The sequence below is a fragment of the Bubalus kerabau genome, chromosome X, assembly GCF_029407905.1.
Source record: "Bubalus kerabau isolate K-KA32 ecotype Philippines breed swamp buffalo chromosome X, PCC_UOA_SB_1v2, whole genome shotgun sequence".
Lineage (NCBI taxonomy): Eukaryota > Metazoa > Chordata > Mammalia > Artiodactyla > Bovidae > Bubalus > Bubalus kerabau.
This window is the reverse complement of record NC_073647.1, coordinates 156,068,590-156,082,578: the sequence shown is the minus strand read 5'-3', so window position 1 is coordinate 156,082,578 and position 13,989 is coordinate 156,068,590. Positions and strand designations below refer to the sequence as shown.

At 36.2% G+C, this 13,989-nt stretch overlaps 1 protein-coding gene across 1 annotated transcript in view; it reads left to right on the top strand.

Moving 5' to 3' along the window:
- Window positions 1–13,989, top strand: part of SCML2 (Scm polycomb group protein like 2) — a 98,847-nt gene that overhangs the window by 8,179 nt on the left and 76,679 nt on the right. The window lies entirely within an intron of this gene.

Here is a 13,989-nt window from a genome sequence, read left to right as displayed (position 1 = left end):
CAGGCTCCCCCGTCCCTGGGATTCTCCAGGCAAGAACACTGGAGTGGGCTGCCATTTCCTTCTCCAATGCATGAAAGTGAAAAGTGAGATGACTTCTAATTCAGAAAGATTGGTAGTTTGTAATGTCTAGAGTAGGCAGCAGAGGGAGAGAAACTCATTTTGGAGGGCAAAAGAGTTTGATTTTGTTTGTTGCTTTTTTTTGGCCATGCCATGCGACTTGCTGGATATTAGTTGCCCAACCAGGGCTGGAACCTGGGTCCTCTGCAGTGGAAGCTGAGAGTCCTAACCACTGGACCTCCATGTATCCCCAGAATTTGATTTTTAGAAGTATGTTGTATTTGATGTTGTGAGGCATTCAGAGTGATGTTCACTTGGCTAGAGTAGACATTTTGGAGAGGGGTCGGGACAAGAGGCTTTGATATAGGAGTTATCCACATAGAAATTTGCATGAACCATGAAATAGAATGAGATTCTAGATTCTAAAAGTTTCTAGAATGTAGAGAAAGAGACTGAGTGACTAGAGAAGATCAATGGCTAGGAGAGCGAGAGGAAGTAGACACAGAGGGATAATAGATGTAGGACAACCAGGGAATAAATAACACGTGGGGCTCAAAGAGGAGAGGTGTCTGGGTTGATGGATCTATCACAGAGGGCTCCTAAAGTGTCAAGGAGAAGTACGACTCAATGCTGAAATAGGGTTTGATGTCTGAGAGGTAACTGGGGCCTTGGAAAGCAGTTTTAGAAGAGGGAATGTAGAGGCCAGATCACAGAAAGTGAGGGAACCCAGCAACTCTGTATTATGGGTGTTATCATTATATTTATTACCAAAACTCCGGTCATCAGGAAAGATTACTTTGGTAAAGATACAGTTGAGAATCTTTTATACACCTATAAAAATTCAGTGTTACCTCTTTTTAAGGTCACAACTCTTTCAAAAAATCTGGATTTTAATATCTGTCAAATGGGAGGTTGAATGAACAGGTGAATAATGAATGCTTAAATTTGGACGTCATCCCCACCTTTGGGGCTTCTGTTTGGTACATATGGTAGCAAACTTTGCTGTTAGTGAGGGAACACATTTAGTTTTTCAGCTTTGCATCTGTATTTTGTTTATGTTCTCTCAGGTTGAGATTCTGTAATTCCATCCATTTTAGAACATCTGAGTAATAGCCTAAATTTAAAAGGGCCCTAGGAAATTTCCTGCTAGTCAGACTTGTTTAGTTCCTGTCCTTGTCAAAATGTTATCCTTTATTGACTGTTCAGATAGTGGTCTCTAATTAGAGACTCAAGGTGTATTACCTTTTTTTCAAAACAAAACACAAGGGAAAGGCTAAAAGAAAAAAACACCCAAACAAATAATGGAAGAGCCCTTAGAATTATGGACTCATTAACTTGCTAAATAGTTCTTTAAAATGGTCTTTTTAAAAAAGATTGTAGAATTTTCTCCAGAATCAGATAAGAGCAATAGGAGTTTTAGGTTGAATAATTCCACTTTAATCATTGTTTTGCATTGTTTAATCATACTAAGAAAATGATTCAAAACAGTGTAAGACTTTCAAAGCATTTTTGATTTATTATCAGCTCTTAAGTCTGTTATAAGATATAATTTGCAAAACAAATGATTTTGTAAAAGACCCCTGCCCCCTACTATCTATCCTTGTTCAAAGCCTGCTAGATACAACTGCTAGATTTAATGTAATTGTGGTCTTTGGTAAAGGAAATGCCAGTGTCAGATACTATAACCTAGTACTTTTTTTGGCTTATATTTGAATTTTTTTTTTTTTTAATAGCGTGACGTTGCTCCTTATATGCATTTAGTGAAACAACTTCTCTTAGTTCTGGCAAAAGTAAAACAAAACTTCTAATTTTTTTTCTCATTAAAATTTTCTCTCCCATGTAACGTGGAGAACTACTTTGGGGGTCTTATTTGAGTTTTTTTTTTTTTTTAAGTGCTGAGGCAGTTCAAAGTATATTGAGAGCAAAGTTAAGCTTTTCTGCAGTTTCTTCTGCAGACTGCCACTGTGGAAATGAGGTATGTCTTTATTTTTGAAAGAAGATCAGGGTCCTAATATTTTCCAGAAAGATAACAGCTGTGCTGTATTGCATATCTGGTATGTAAGTCATATGTTCTAACTCCACAGTATCTTTGAGGTGTTCTGAAGATTCAACCATGAATTGATGCTATCCAGAGTTTACTAAAAGAACATGGTGTAGTCCTCTAACTTCTATAATGTCTGTCCTATTGTATCTGAAAGACATAAGTGAATTACATTATAATGCTGGGGGCATTTTAAGAGGGACAATACAACTTCTGTTTTTCTCAAATTAGTTAGTCAAAGATACTTTCTGTTAAATTAACCAATATTCCTTTACATCAAAATCTATACAGATTTCTCCTAGTATTCAGTGCTAGGCAAGTGCTTGTCTTTCCCATTCAATTTGTGTATATGTTTATCTTGAAGTGGGACTTTTGTAGACCAGAGAGAAATTAATCATTATATGTGATTTCCTACCCCTCCTTTTACCTATCTGTGTTCTGATTTTTAAGAGAGTTGATGAATGTGTGAAAAAAAAGGAAAACAAATCCCCAAACTATTCTAGCTTCTAGTAGTTCATAAAGGCCATTTTAGTTCACAAAAAACCTAAGGCTGTTTTTAATACTCACCAACCCTAAAGGAAATAATACATTCATGAATAATTATACTTCAGAGTCATCCAATATGGAGTGACATCAAGATTTTTTGACTCCAGCTAGAATGTATAGGCTTTCTGATAGTGCTAGCTGGGAGATGGTGGCTGCTTTCTTTGGTAATTATATGTCTGGGCATTACGTATATGTATATTTATTAGTTTATTTTAAAAATGTCTTAAACTTAACATTTTAGTTTATACTTTGAAAGTGAATAAGTAATTCTCAGGAATCAAAGTATGAATATAGGTTCATTTTACAGCATAATTGCTGTTGTGTTAATGCTAAAACTCATTCATCTTGGGGAGTTTTAATTAGGACAGATGGGATGGGATAGAAAACAGTCTTTGAGTTTCTAGTTGTTCAGGATACTATGCTAGATGCTTTACCTGCACTATCTCATTTAATTTCATGACTGCATTTAATTTCATGGCTACAGTACAAAATGTAGATGGTAATAGTTTTAATTTACACATGGGAAAACCAAGACTCAGGGAGATGAAGTAATTTGTAATGGCTTTGAGCACTAGAAATAATATTTCTGTGTAATTGTTATGGCTACCAGTAACCATCACAGTAACGATATAATTTATTAAAATTTGTGTGATAAGCCAGGCATTTAGGGATTATTAAAAAAGAAAAAATAACTGACAGGGTACATTCTCCCGCAAATGAAAATAACTTTCTCTGGTTATTTAATATATACTATGGTAAAGAATTCAAATCATACGTAAAAATATAAGGAAGAAAATAAAGCTCACCTAAAATCGCACCACCCTGTGATGCACAAAAGGAGGATCACCAAAATATTTTTGCATTACTTTATGCAAACTTATGCAAAATTTTATATAAATAGAATTATATCACACAAAATAGATTTATAATGCCTCCACACATACCATTATCTTATCTTTACCTTCCCAAGTAAGCCTTAATAACAGCCTAGTACATGTCCTATGTTTCTCTCCATGCTTAAATAACTTAAATCTGTTATTCATGTAATCCTGTAGAGACCTATGTATACACTTAGAGTGAGATTTTAGTTACTATCAGAACGTTTGAGTACTTCTTTTTAGGTGCAAGTCTTTGTGCTAGTTGTGGGAGAACTATAAGGAAGAATAAGTGATTCTCAATCACTTTGTAGTGTGTGAGGAGAGGTGAGCAGGTAAACATACAAGACTTGCTTTGATACCTGCTAAACGCTGGTTGGAAACACAGCCTGGGAGCCCTGCAGGGGAGCTCCCAGAGGGCAGAGGCCTTGCCTTGTTGATTCTGATGGGCATAAACCCTTGCTTGACCCATGGGATTATGGGTACATGTCTGTAAATAAAAGTATGTGTTTAAAACAAAAAAGATTATTCTGTTTACAGGTCTAAATGGATTGGCTTTTGTAGTTTGAGAGTCCAGTAGAGAAATAGTTGGTATATTTGTTTCTTTGCAATGGAGTTATCCATTTTCCCATCAGAGAGTTTAATTCATTTTCTTTTAAAGTTTGGGAATATTTGTAACAAGGAGGACACTGTAATATTTTGCTGTACAGTTTAGTGTGTATAGTGCAAGGCCCTTTGAAGTTTAAGATAGTTTAAGTAGTTAGTGATACTTTCTAACACAGAAATCCTTATTTGCTCAAAAGTAAGCTTAAGCATTCACTTTGATTGTACATTTGATGCATAAATTGAATGTGAATTTATACATTTGCATACGCCAAGTATTGAACTTGGGAAGAGTAAGAAATAAAATAAGTCTCCAATGAGATGATTGACTTTCAAAATGTTTGAAAAGAAATAATGTTTTATTAAAGGTTGGTGAATATTCACTCGTGTTCAGTTTGCCTAGCACTGTTCTAGATGCTGTGATATATATCTGTATATATATCTATATATATCTATATCTATATCTATATATAAAGGAAATAAAATGGGGCAGGACCATAGTCTCTTAAGGGGAAAACTATTTCATTTAACATTGAAATGAACATGGAAGCTATGTGGCTCGAGGGAAAGCAGTAAAGGCTGTTTATAGTGAAGAAGAGTGTTTAGGGCAAATGATTTTGATTTTATCATGACCCTGAAAGAATCCTTAAATTACTGCGATGAACACAAGCTCACTTTTGATGTCTCCTTAACAACTCAGTGAACTTTAACACCATAATGACTGAAAAGGAAGGTTTATTGAGTCACTGACTCATTTCCTAAAGAGTTTGGGTTCTTTTTGTATGTTGAAGTCTTTATGTGACATGACTTTGGACTTCACAGGAGGATAGGTCTGCTCATTGGTGTTGAATGACTATGATAATTGAAAAGGAAATGTTTCTAAACTCTAATAAAAGAGTTGGTTTTATTTAATATGGCTAATCTCAAACTAAAGGGGTCTGGAATTCTTCCTGTTTTTATCTAGGGATAAGTAGAATATTTTATTCTTTGGTGTGTGGTTCTACTTCTAAAGTAAGTGCTGATGTATAGAACAGTCTTATGGACTCTGTGAGAGAGGGAGAGGGTGGGAAGATTTGGGAGAATGGCATTGAAACATGTAAAATATCATGTATGAAACGAGTTGCCAGTCCAGGTTCGATGCACAATACTGGATGCTTGGGGCTGGTGCACTGGGACGACCCAGAGGGATGGAATGGGGAGGGAGGAGGGAGGAGGGTTCAGGATGGGGAACACATGTATACCTGTGGCGGATTCATTTTGATATTTGGCAAAACTAATACAGTTATGTAAAGTCTAAAAATAAAATAAAATAAAAAAAATTAAAAAAAATTATGTAAAGTTTAAAAATAAAATAAAATTAAAAAAAACAAACAAAAAAAATAAAGTAAGTGCTTTGGATTCCAAAACATTAGTTTTAAAGTTAAGAATATTTATTTACTTTGTGTTTAGCTCTAAGAAGGTTCTATTTTAATAGAAATACTTGTTTTTCTATTACCATCAGCAATGAATGAGTTCCAGTTCTTCATCTTTACCAACATTTGGTAGTGTCAGTCTTTTTAACTTTAACCATTTATGTGGTGATATATCATGGTGGCTTTAACTTGTGCTCCCATGAATACTGATGATTTTAAACATTTTTTTCACATGCTAGTTGGCCATTTGTGTATCTTTAGCGAAGTGATTGTCCAAATCTTTTGCCAATTATGCTTTTATTGGGCTCTGTTTGCCTTTTTAAAATTGAGTTGTCAGTTTTTTGTATATTCTGGATACAGATCTTTTATCAGATCTGTGTTTTGCAAACATTTTTTTCCGTTCTGTAGGTTATCTTTTTGTTTTCTTAATAGTATCATTTGAAGAGCAGTTGTTAGTTTTGATGAAGCCCAATTTATCAATTATTTGTTTTATACATTGTGCTATCTAAGAAATCATTGTCTAATTCAAAATTACAGTATTTTTGTGTTTTCCTCTAGAAATTTTATACTTTCAGGCTTTATGTTTAGATTTATGAACTGTCTCAAGGTAATTTTTGTTTATTGTGAGTGAAGCATTGTTTTCTTTTTTGTTGTTTTTAATTGAAGTATAGTTGATTTACAATGTTGTGCCAATCTCTACTGTACAGCAAAGTGACTTACTTATAAACATACATTCTTTTTTGTGTGCTTTTCCATTATGGTTTATCATAGGTTATTGAATATAGTTCCCTGTGGTATACAGTAGGACCTTTTTGTTTATCCATCCTATATATAGTAATTTACATCTGCTAATCCTACTTTTCCAGTTCTTCCTTCTTCTGCACCCCCCCTCCCTTGGCAACCACAAGTCTGTTCTCTATGCCTGTGAGTCTGTTTCTGTTTTGTAGATAGATTCATTTGTGCCATATTTTAACTTATTTATTTTTAATGTTTTTAAAATTTATTATTATTTTTTGCAATCTTTATGTTTAATTGTAGGATAATTGGTTTACAATATTTTTGTTGGTTTCTGCCATATATCAACATGAATCAGCCACAGGTATACATATGTCCCCTTCCTCTTGAACCCATCTCCCACCCCATCCCACCTCTCTAAGTTGTCACAGAGCACTGAGTTTGAGCTCCCTCTGTCATATAGCAATTTCCCACTGGTTATCTGTTTTACATACGACAATGTACATGTTTCAGTGCTGTTTTCTCCATTTGTCCTACTCTCCTTCCCCCACTGTGTCTACAAATCTGTTCTCCATGTCTGCATATCCATTACTGCCCTGCAGATAAGTTCATCAGTACCATCTTTCTCGATTCCATACATATGCATTAACATATGATATTTGTTTTTCTCTGACTTATTTCACTCTGCATAACAGACTCTAGGTTCATCCACCTCATTAGAACTGACTCAAATGTGTTCCTTTTAATGGCTGAGTAATATTCCATTGTATATATGTACAACTTCTTTATCCATTCATCTATTGATGAACATCTAGGTTGCTTCCATGTCCTAGCTGTTGTAAATAGTACTGCAGGGAGCATTGGGATACATGTGTCTTTTTCACTTATGACTTCCTCAAGGAATATGCCCAGTAGTAGAATTGTTGGATCATATGGTGGTTTTATTCCTAATTTTTAAAGGCATCTCCATACTGTTCTCCATAGTGGCTGTATCAGTTTACATTCCCTCTAACAGTACAAGAGCATTCCCTCTTCTCCACACCCTCTCCAAAATTTATTGTTTGTAGATTTTTTGATGATGGCCATTCTAACCAGTGTGAGGTGATACCTCATTTTAGTTTTAATTTGCATTTCTCTAATAATGAGCCATGTTGAGCATATTTTCGTGTATTTTTTAGTCATCTGTATGTCTTCTTTGGAGAAATGTCTGTTTAGGTCTTCTGACCACTTTTTGATTGGGTTGTTTGTTTTTCTGGTATTGAGCTGATGATTCTTTTTTTTTAATTTATTTTTTAATTGGAGGAAACTTTCTTTACAATCTTGTGTTGGTTTCTGCCATACAACAGCACAAATAAGCCCTGATTATACATGAATCACTTTCCTCTTGAGCCTCCCTCCTCTTCCTTCCCCCTTTGCCATATTTTAGATTCCACATACAAGTGATAGCATATGGTATTTGTTCTTCTCTTTCTTACTTCAATTATTATGATCATCTCTAGTTGCATCCATGTCACTGCAAGTTGGCATTATTTTGTTCTTACCATTAAAAAAATTTTTTTTTTGTTCTTACCATTTGGTAATTTTATTTTTAGTTATCTGAGAAATCTCCATATTGTTCTCCATAGTGGCTGCACCAATTTAACATTCCCACCAACAGTGTAGGGGAGGATCCTTTTTCTCCACACCCTCTCCAGCATTTGTTATTTGTAGACTTTTTAATGATGGTCATTCTGACCAGTGTGGTTTTGATTTGCATTGTACTTTTCATTTGCATTTCTCTGATAATTAGTATTGTTGAGCATCTTTTCATGTGCCTACTGGCCATCTATATGTCTTCTTTGGAGAAATGTCTATTAAGATCTTCTGCCTATATTTTGATAGGGTTTTTTTTTCTGTTGTTGTTCAGTTGTATGAGCTGTTTGTGTATCAGTTCAGTTCAGTTGCTCAGTCATGTCCAACTCTCTGCGACCCCATGGACTGCAGCATGCCAGGCTTCCCTGTCCATCACCAACGCTTGGAGTTTACTCAAACTCATGTCCATTTAGTCAGTGGTGCCATCCAACCATCTCCTCCTCTCTCATCCCCTTCTCCTCCTGCCTTCAATCTTTCCCAGCATCAGGGTCTTTTCCAATGAGTCAGTTCTTCGCATCAGGTGGCTGAAGTACTGGAGTTTCAGCTTTGGCATCAGTCCTTCCAATGAATATTCAGGACTGATTTCCTTTAGGATGGACTGGTTGAATCTTCTTGCAGTCCAAGGGACTCTCAAGAGTATTCTCCAACACCACATTTCAAAAGCATCAATTCTTCAATGCTCAGCTTTCTTTCTAGTCTAACTCTCACATCCATACATAACTACTGGAAGAACCATAGCTTTGACTAGATAGACCTTTGTTGGCAAAGTAATGTCTCTGCTTTTTAATATGCTGTCTAGGTTGGTCATAACTTTTCTTCCAAGGAGCAAACGTCTTTTCATTTCATGGCTGCGATCACCATCTGCAGTGATTTTGGAGCCAAAAAAAATAAACTCTGTCACTGTTTCCATTGTTTCCCCATCTATCTGCCATGAAGTAATGGGACCAGATGCCATGATCTTCGTTTTCTGAATGTTGAGTTTTAAGCCAACTTTTTCACTCTCCTCTTTCACTTTCATCAAGAGGCTCTTTAGTTCTTCTTCACTTTCTGCCATAAGGGTGGTGTCATCTGCATATCTGAGGTTATTGCTGGTTCTCCCGACAATCTTGATTCCAGCTTGTGCTTCATCCAGCCCAGAGTGTCTCATGATGTACCCTGCATATACGTTAACTAAGCAGGGTGACAATATACAGCCTTCGTGAACTCCTTTTCCTATTTGGAACCAGTCTGTTGTTCCATGTCCAGTTCTAACTGTTGCTTCTTGACCTGCATACAGATTTCTCAAGAGACAGGTCAGGTGGCCTGGTATTCCCATCTCTTTCAGAATTTTCCACAGTTGATTGTGATCCACACAGTCAAAGGCTTTGGCATAGTCAATAAAGCAGAAATAAATGTTTTTCTGGAACTCTCTTGCTTTTTCGATGATCCAGCGGTTGTTGGCAATTTGATCTCTGGTTACTCTGACATGGTACATGTCTTCAGGAAAAGTATATATAAAAGAGTGTATATGTGTGTATCACTGAGTCACTTTGCTATACTGCAGAAATTAACAAATACTGTAAATCAACTATACCTCAGTTAAGATAAAGGCGGGGGGGAAGAAGATAAAAAAATATTTGTTTTTAATTATTTCTAAACACATATTTTTACCTTCTGAGATTTACAAAATCACTCAACTAATGGGAACAGTTGATACCAGTTTGGATTAAGAACTCACTTATGGAGATTTTAGAGAAGAACATAGGAACCTGAGTTTATCTTCTGTGTGTGATTCATCCCTCAGTTTTTTGAACTAAATCCTTTGTGTAGTAATGGGATTTATTTTAATGTAATTCACAAGTTTTTGCTTTCTGACTAGAGTTGGTTAACTTCCTTTGGTCCCTACCTGGATTGTGGTCATCTCCCTTTACTTTCTGCTTTGATTCAGCACTCTTTATATTTTTCACTTTTTATTTTTTGCTGTTAGGCTGTAGTCCTTAATTGATAGTATCCTCCACAGTGGTATCAAATATCAAGTTCATTTAATTATTTCAGTCTGACTTTCAGAGGAGCGATCTGGGAGGGAAAGTTAATACTTTGCAAGTTGTCTGTGTATGCTTGGCTCCTGAGAGACTGTAGAGGGAGATGAGAGCCCAGAAGGAACCGGAGCAGCTCCAGCATTTCATAATCAAGTAGACCAGGCAGGATCTTCTTTAGTGTTCACTCATTTTGTGCCCTCAATCTGAAATTCCTCTCTGTCTTCTCTGCTCATTTTAATGTTCACCTTTGAAGAACCAGTTTACACACCTCTGAGAAGCCTTCTTTTATTGATATATTCCAAGTTAATAGTACCTCCTACCTTCCTGAAGAGCCTGTATATTGTCTTGCTTTTTAAAAATAACTATTTGTTAATATGTCTTTCCCAATAGATTTATAGCTCTTTTGTAGTAGATTGTGTATCTTCTATCCAAACAGCATCAAACATATAACAAGAATTCTGTAAATATGGTTATATAAATAACCAGATCACACCTGCAAACAGATGGTGGTAATGTAGAAAGGAACAAGAAAGGCTTCAAGAAGGAGCTTGCATTTATGTTGGGCATTAAAGGATGGATAGGATTTCCAGAAGCAGAAGAGGAGGAAAGTGTGTCCCATGTAGATAGAATAACATGATGAGTTTTGGGCTAGGCCACAGGTGGTATATAGGTGGTAGATGTCAGGTGGCTTTGAAATTATGAGTGGCTTTAAATATGTCCCAACAAAGATTTGTTCAATTCAGTAGTCAATGAGATTACTAAAGTAGGAGGGTAATTGGGCAGAAAACAGTTCAGACAATGTATGACATTGTGTATTGGGTAGTTTGGGGGTGGGGGTAGACATTTGTGATAAGACCAGTTAGGGTGCTATGGTATTAGACCAGGCAGGAGCTAATGAGGGTGTAAACCAGTTAATGGCTTCCCTCTTCCCTGGTGGCTCAGCAGTAAAGAATCCACCTGCAATGCAGGAGACTCCGGTTTGATACCTGGGTTGAGAAGATCCCCTGGAGAAAGAAATGGCAACCCATTCCAGTATTCTTGCCTGGGAAATCCCATGCCTGGTGGGCTATAGTTCGTGGGGTCACTAAAGAGTCAGACAGGATTTAGTGACTAAATAACAACAAAACCAGTTAATAGCAGGGGAAAGGGAAATGAGAGAGCACATGTTGGCCACTGATTGAATATGTGAGTGAAATAAGAGAACTTCATTTAGTCATAGCTGGGGTTTTAAGGCCAAGCACCTGGAAAAGTGGTGCTAGTAAGAGAAACAAAAATGTTAGAAGAAGCAAGTTTTGGGGAGGTGATGCTTGAGTATAAATCTGTTGAGTTAGAGGTGCAGGTGATGTTCTGGGTGGCTTAGAGAACATATTCCCCATAGGCTTCCTTTAAATAACAAATTACCTTCTGTTACGTACATCATCATGTTCTGACTATAGGCACACAGAGTAGTGAGAGGTAGCTATCCCTTTGTCAATGTTTCATGTACTTTTTCTTTTATAACACTCAATGTGTTTTGTTCATGTGCCTATTTTTGACTAGAGAGTCAAGGACAGTATATTATTTTTTTTGTAGAGTGCCTGGCATATCAAGGACATGCAGAAAAAGTTTGAATTAATGAAAGATTTAGTGGCTCAAAATACAGAGGCCTTTTAACAAGTAATTATCTTGTTAGAAGATTGATACTTCAGTGTCTCTTTTGCTGTCTCCTATACAGGGTTATTGTTACCATTATTCTAAATTCCATATATATGTGTTTTGTATACTGTATTGGTGTTTTTCTTTCTGGCTTACTTCACTCTGTATAATAGGCTCCAGTTTCATCCACCTCATTAGAACTTATTCAAATGTATTCTTTTTAATGGCTGAGTAATACTCCATTGTGTATATGTACCACAGCTTTCTTATCCATTCATCTGCTGATGGACATCTAGAGAGGGAGAGGGTGGGATGATTTGGGAGAATGGCATTGAAACATGTATAATATCATATATGAAACGAGTTGCCAGTTCAGGTTTGATGCACGATACTGGATGCTTGGGGCTGGTGCACTGGGATGACCCAGGGGGATGGTATGGGGAGGGAGGAAGGAGGAGGGTTCAGGATGGGGAACACGTGTATACCTGTGGTGGATTCATGTTGATATATGGCAAAACCAATACAATATTGTAAAGTTAAATAATAAAATAAAATAAAAAAAAAAAATAGAAGATTGGCACTTCTTACAGGTTTCATCAACACAGTTATAATTCTTCCACCTCTTGGTAACATGGGCGTAAGTCAGCTTTTGGGATAGTTGTTAGTTTGAATCTCAACTCTACTAGCTTACCATCTGCTCTTTTTTATTCATTTAACCATAAAATTTAATCTTTTTAAAGTGTACCATTCAGTGGTTTTTAGTGTATTCATAAGGTTCTACAACCGTCACTACTGTATAATTCCGTAACATTTTCCTCACCTTAAAAAAGAAACCCCTTACCCATATTTACACCCATACCCATTAACAGTCACTCCCGAGCCCCTCTTCCCCCAGCCCCTGGCAACTACTAATATACTGAACTTATTTTTATTCAAGGGAAAGAGATTAAAATGATCTAACTCTATAGCTGATTTCTTTTTTTTTAACCTTTATTTTTTTCTTCCAATTTTACTGATAAAAGTGGCATGATTTGACTTACATACACCATGAAGTGATTATCATAATAAGTTTAGTGAACATCCATCATCTCATAAAGGTACAAAATTAAAGAAATAGAAAACAAATTTTTCCTTATGATGACAACTCCTAGGATTTAATCTCTTTCATATGTAATATACAGCAGTGTCAATCATATTTATCATGTGGTACATTGCATCCCTAGCATTTATTTATCTTATAACTAGCATTATTTATCTTTTTTGTGCATTTTGACTGCCTTCAGCCAATTTCTCTTCTCTTCCCCCAACCCCTATACTAGGTGACAAATCTGATCTTTTTTCCTGAGTTTGTTTCTTTGTTTTTAAAGTATTGACCTACAACACTATGTTAGTTTCTGTTACACAGCATAGTGATTCCAGATATCTGTACATTTGAAAATGATCACCAGGATAAGTCTATTTATAATCATGATCTTATATCATACATATATGATCATAATCATGATCATATATCATACAAAGATGAAAGTGGAAGTGAAGTCATTCAGTCATGTCCGACTCTTTGCGACTCCATGGACTGTATAGTCTGCTAGGCTCCTCCATCCATGGGATTCTCCAGGCAAGAATATTGAAGTGGGTTGCCATTTCCTTCTCCAGGGGATCTTCCCAACACAGGGATCGAACCTGGGTCTCTCACACTGCAGGCAGACTCTTTACTGTCTGAGCCATCAGGGGCCTGCTCACTCCATACTGCATAATTATTGACTGTATTCCCCACACTGTATATTTCATATCTGTGACTCATTTATTTTGCAAATGGAAATTTGTCCCTCTTAATCTCCCTCGGCTTTCTTTCTCCCAACCCCTTCCCTTCTGGCAACAACCTGTTTTCTGTCTTTATGACTTGTTTTGTTACGTTATTTTAGATTCCATATATGAGTGAAATCATACAATATTTGTCTTTCTCTGTCTGCCATACTTCATTTAGCATAATACCCTCCTGGTCCATGCATGTTGTTGCAAATGGCAAGATTTTATTCTTTTTTTTTTATGGCTGAGTAATGCTCCATTGTGTATATATACCCCACATCGTCTTTATCCATTTATTTGCTGATGGATGCTTGGGTTGCTTCCATATCTTGGCTATTGTAAATAATGTTACAATATTTATAATACAAGTGAGCATGGGGTTGCAAATATATTTTTGAATAGTGTTTTTGTTTTCTTTAGATAAACACCCAGGAGTGCAGTTGCTGGATCGTGTGGTAGTTCTATTTTTAATTTTCTGAGGAATCTCCATACTGTTTTCCATAGTATCTGCACCAATTTGTATTCCCACCAACAATGCATAAGGATTCCCTTTTCTCCACATCCTTACCAAGACTTGCTATTTGTTGTCTTTTTGATAATAGCCGTTCTGTGAGATGATATCTCAT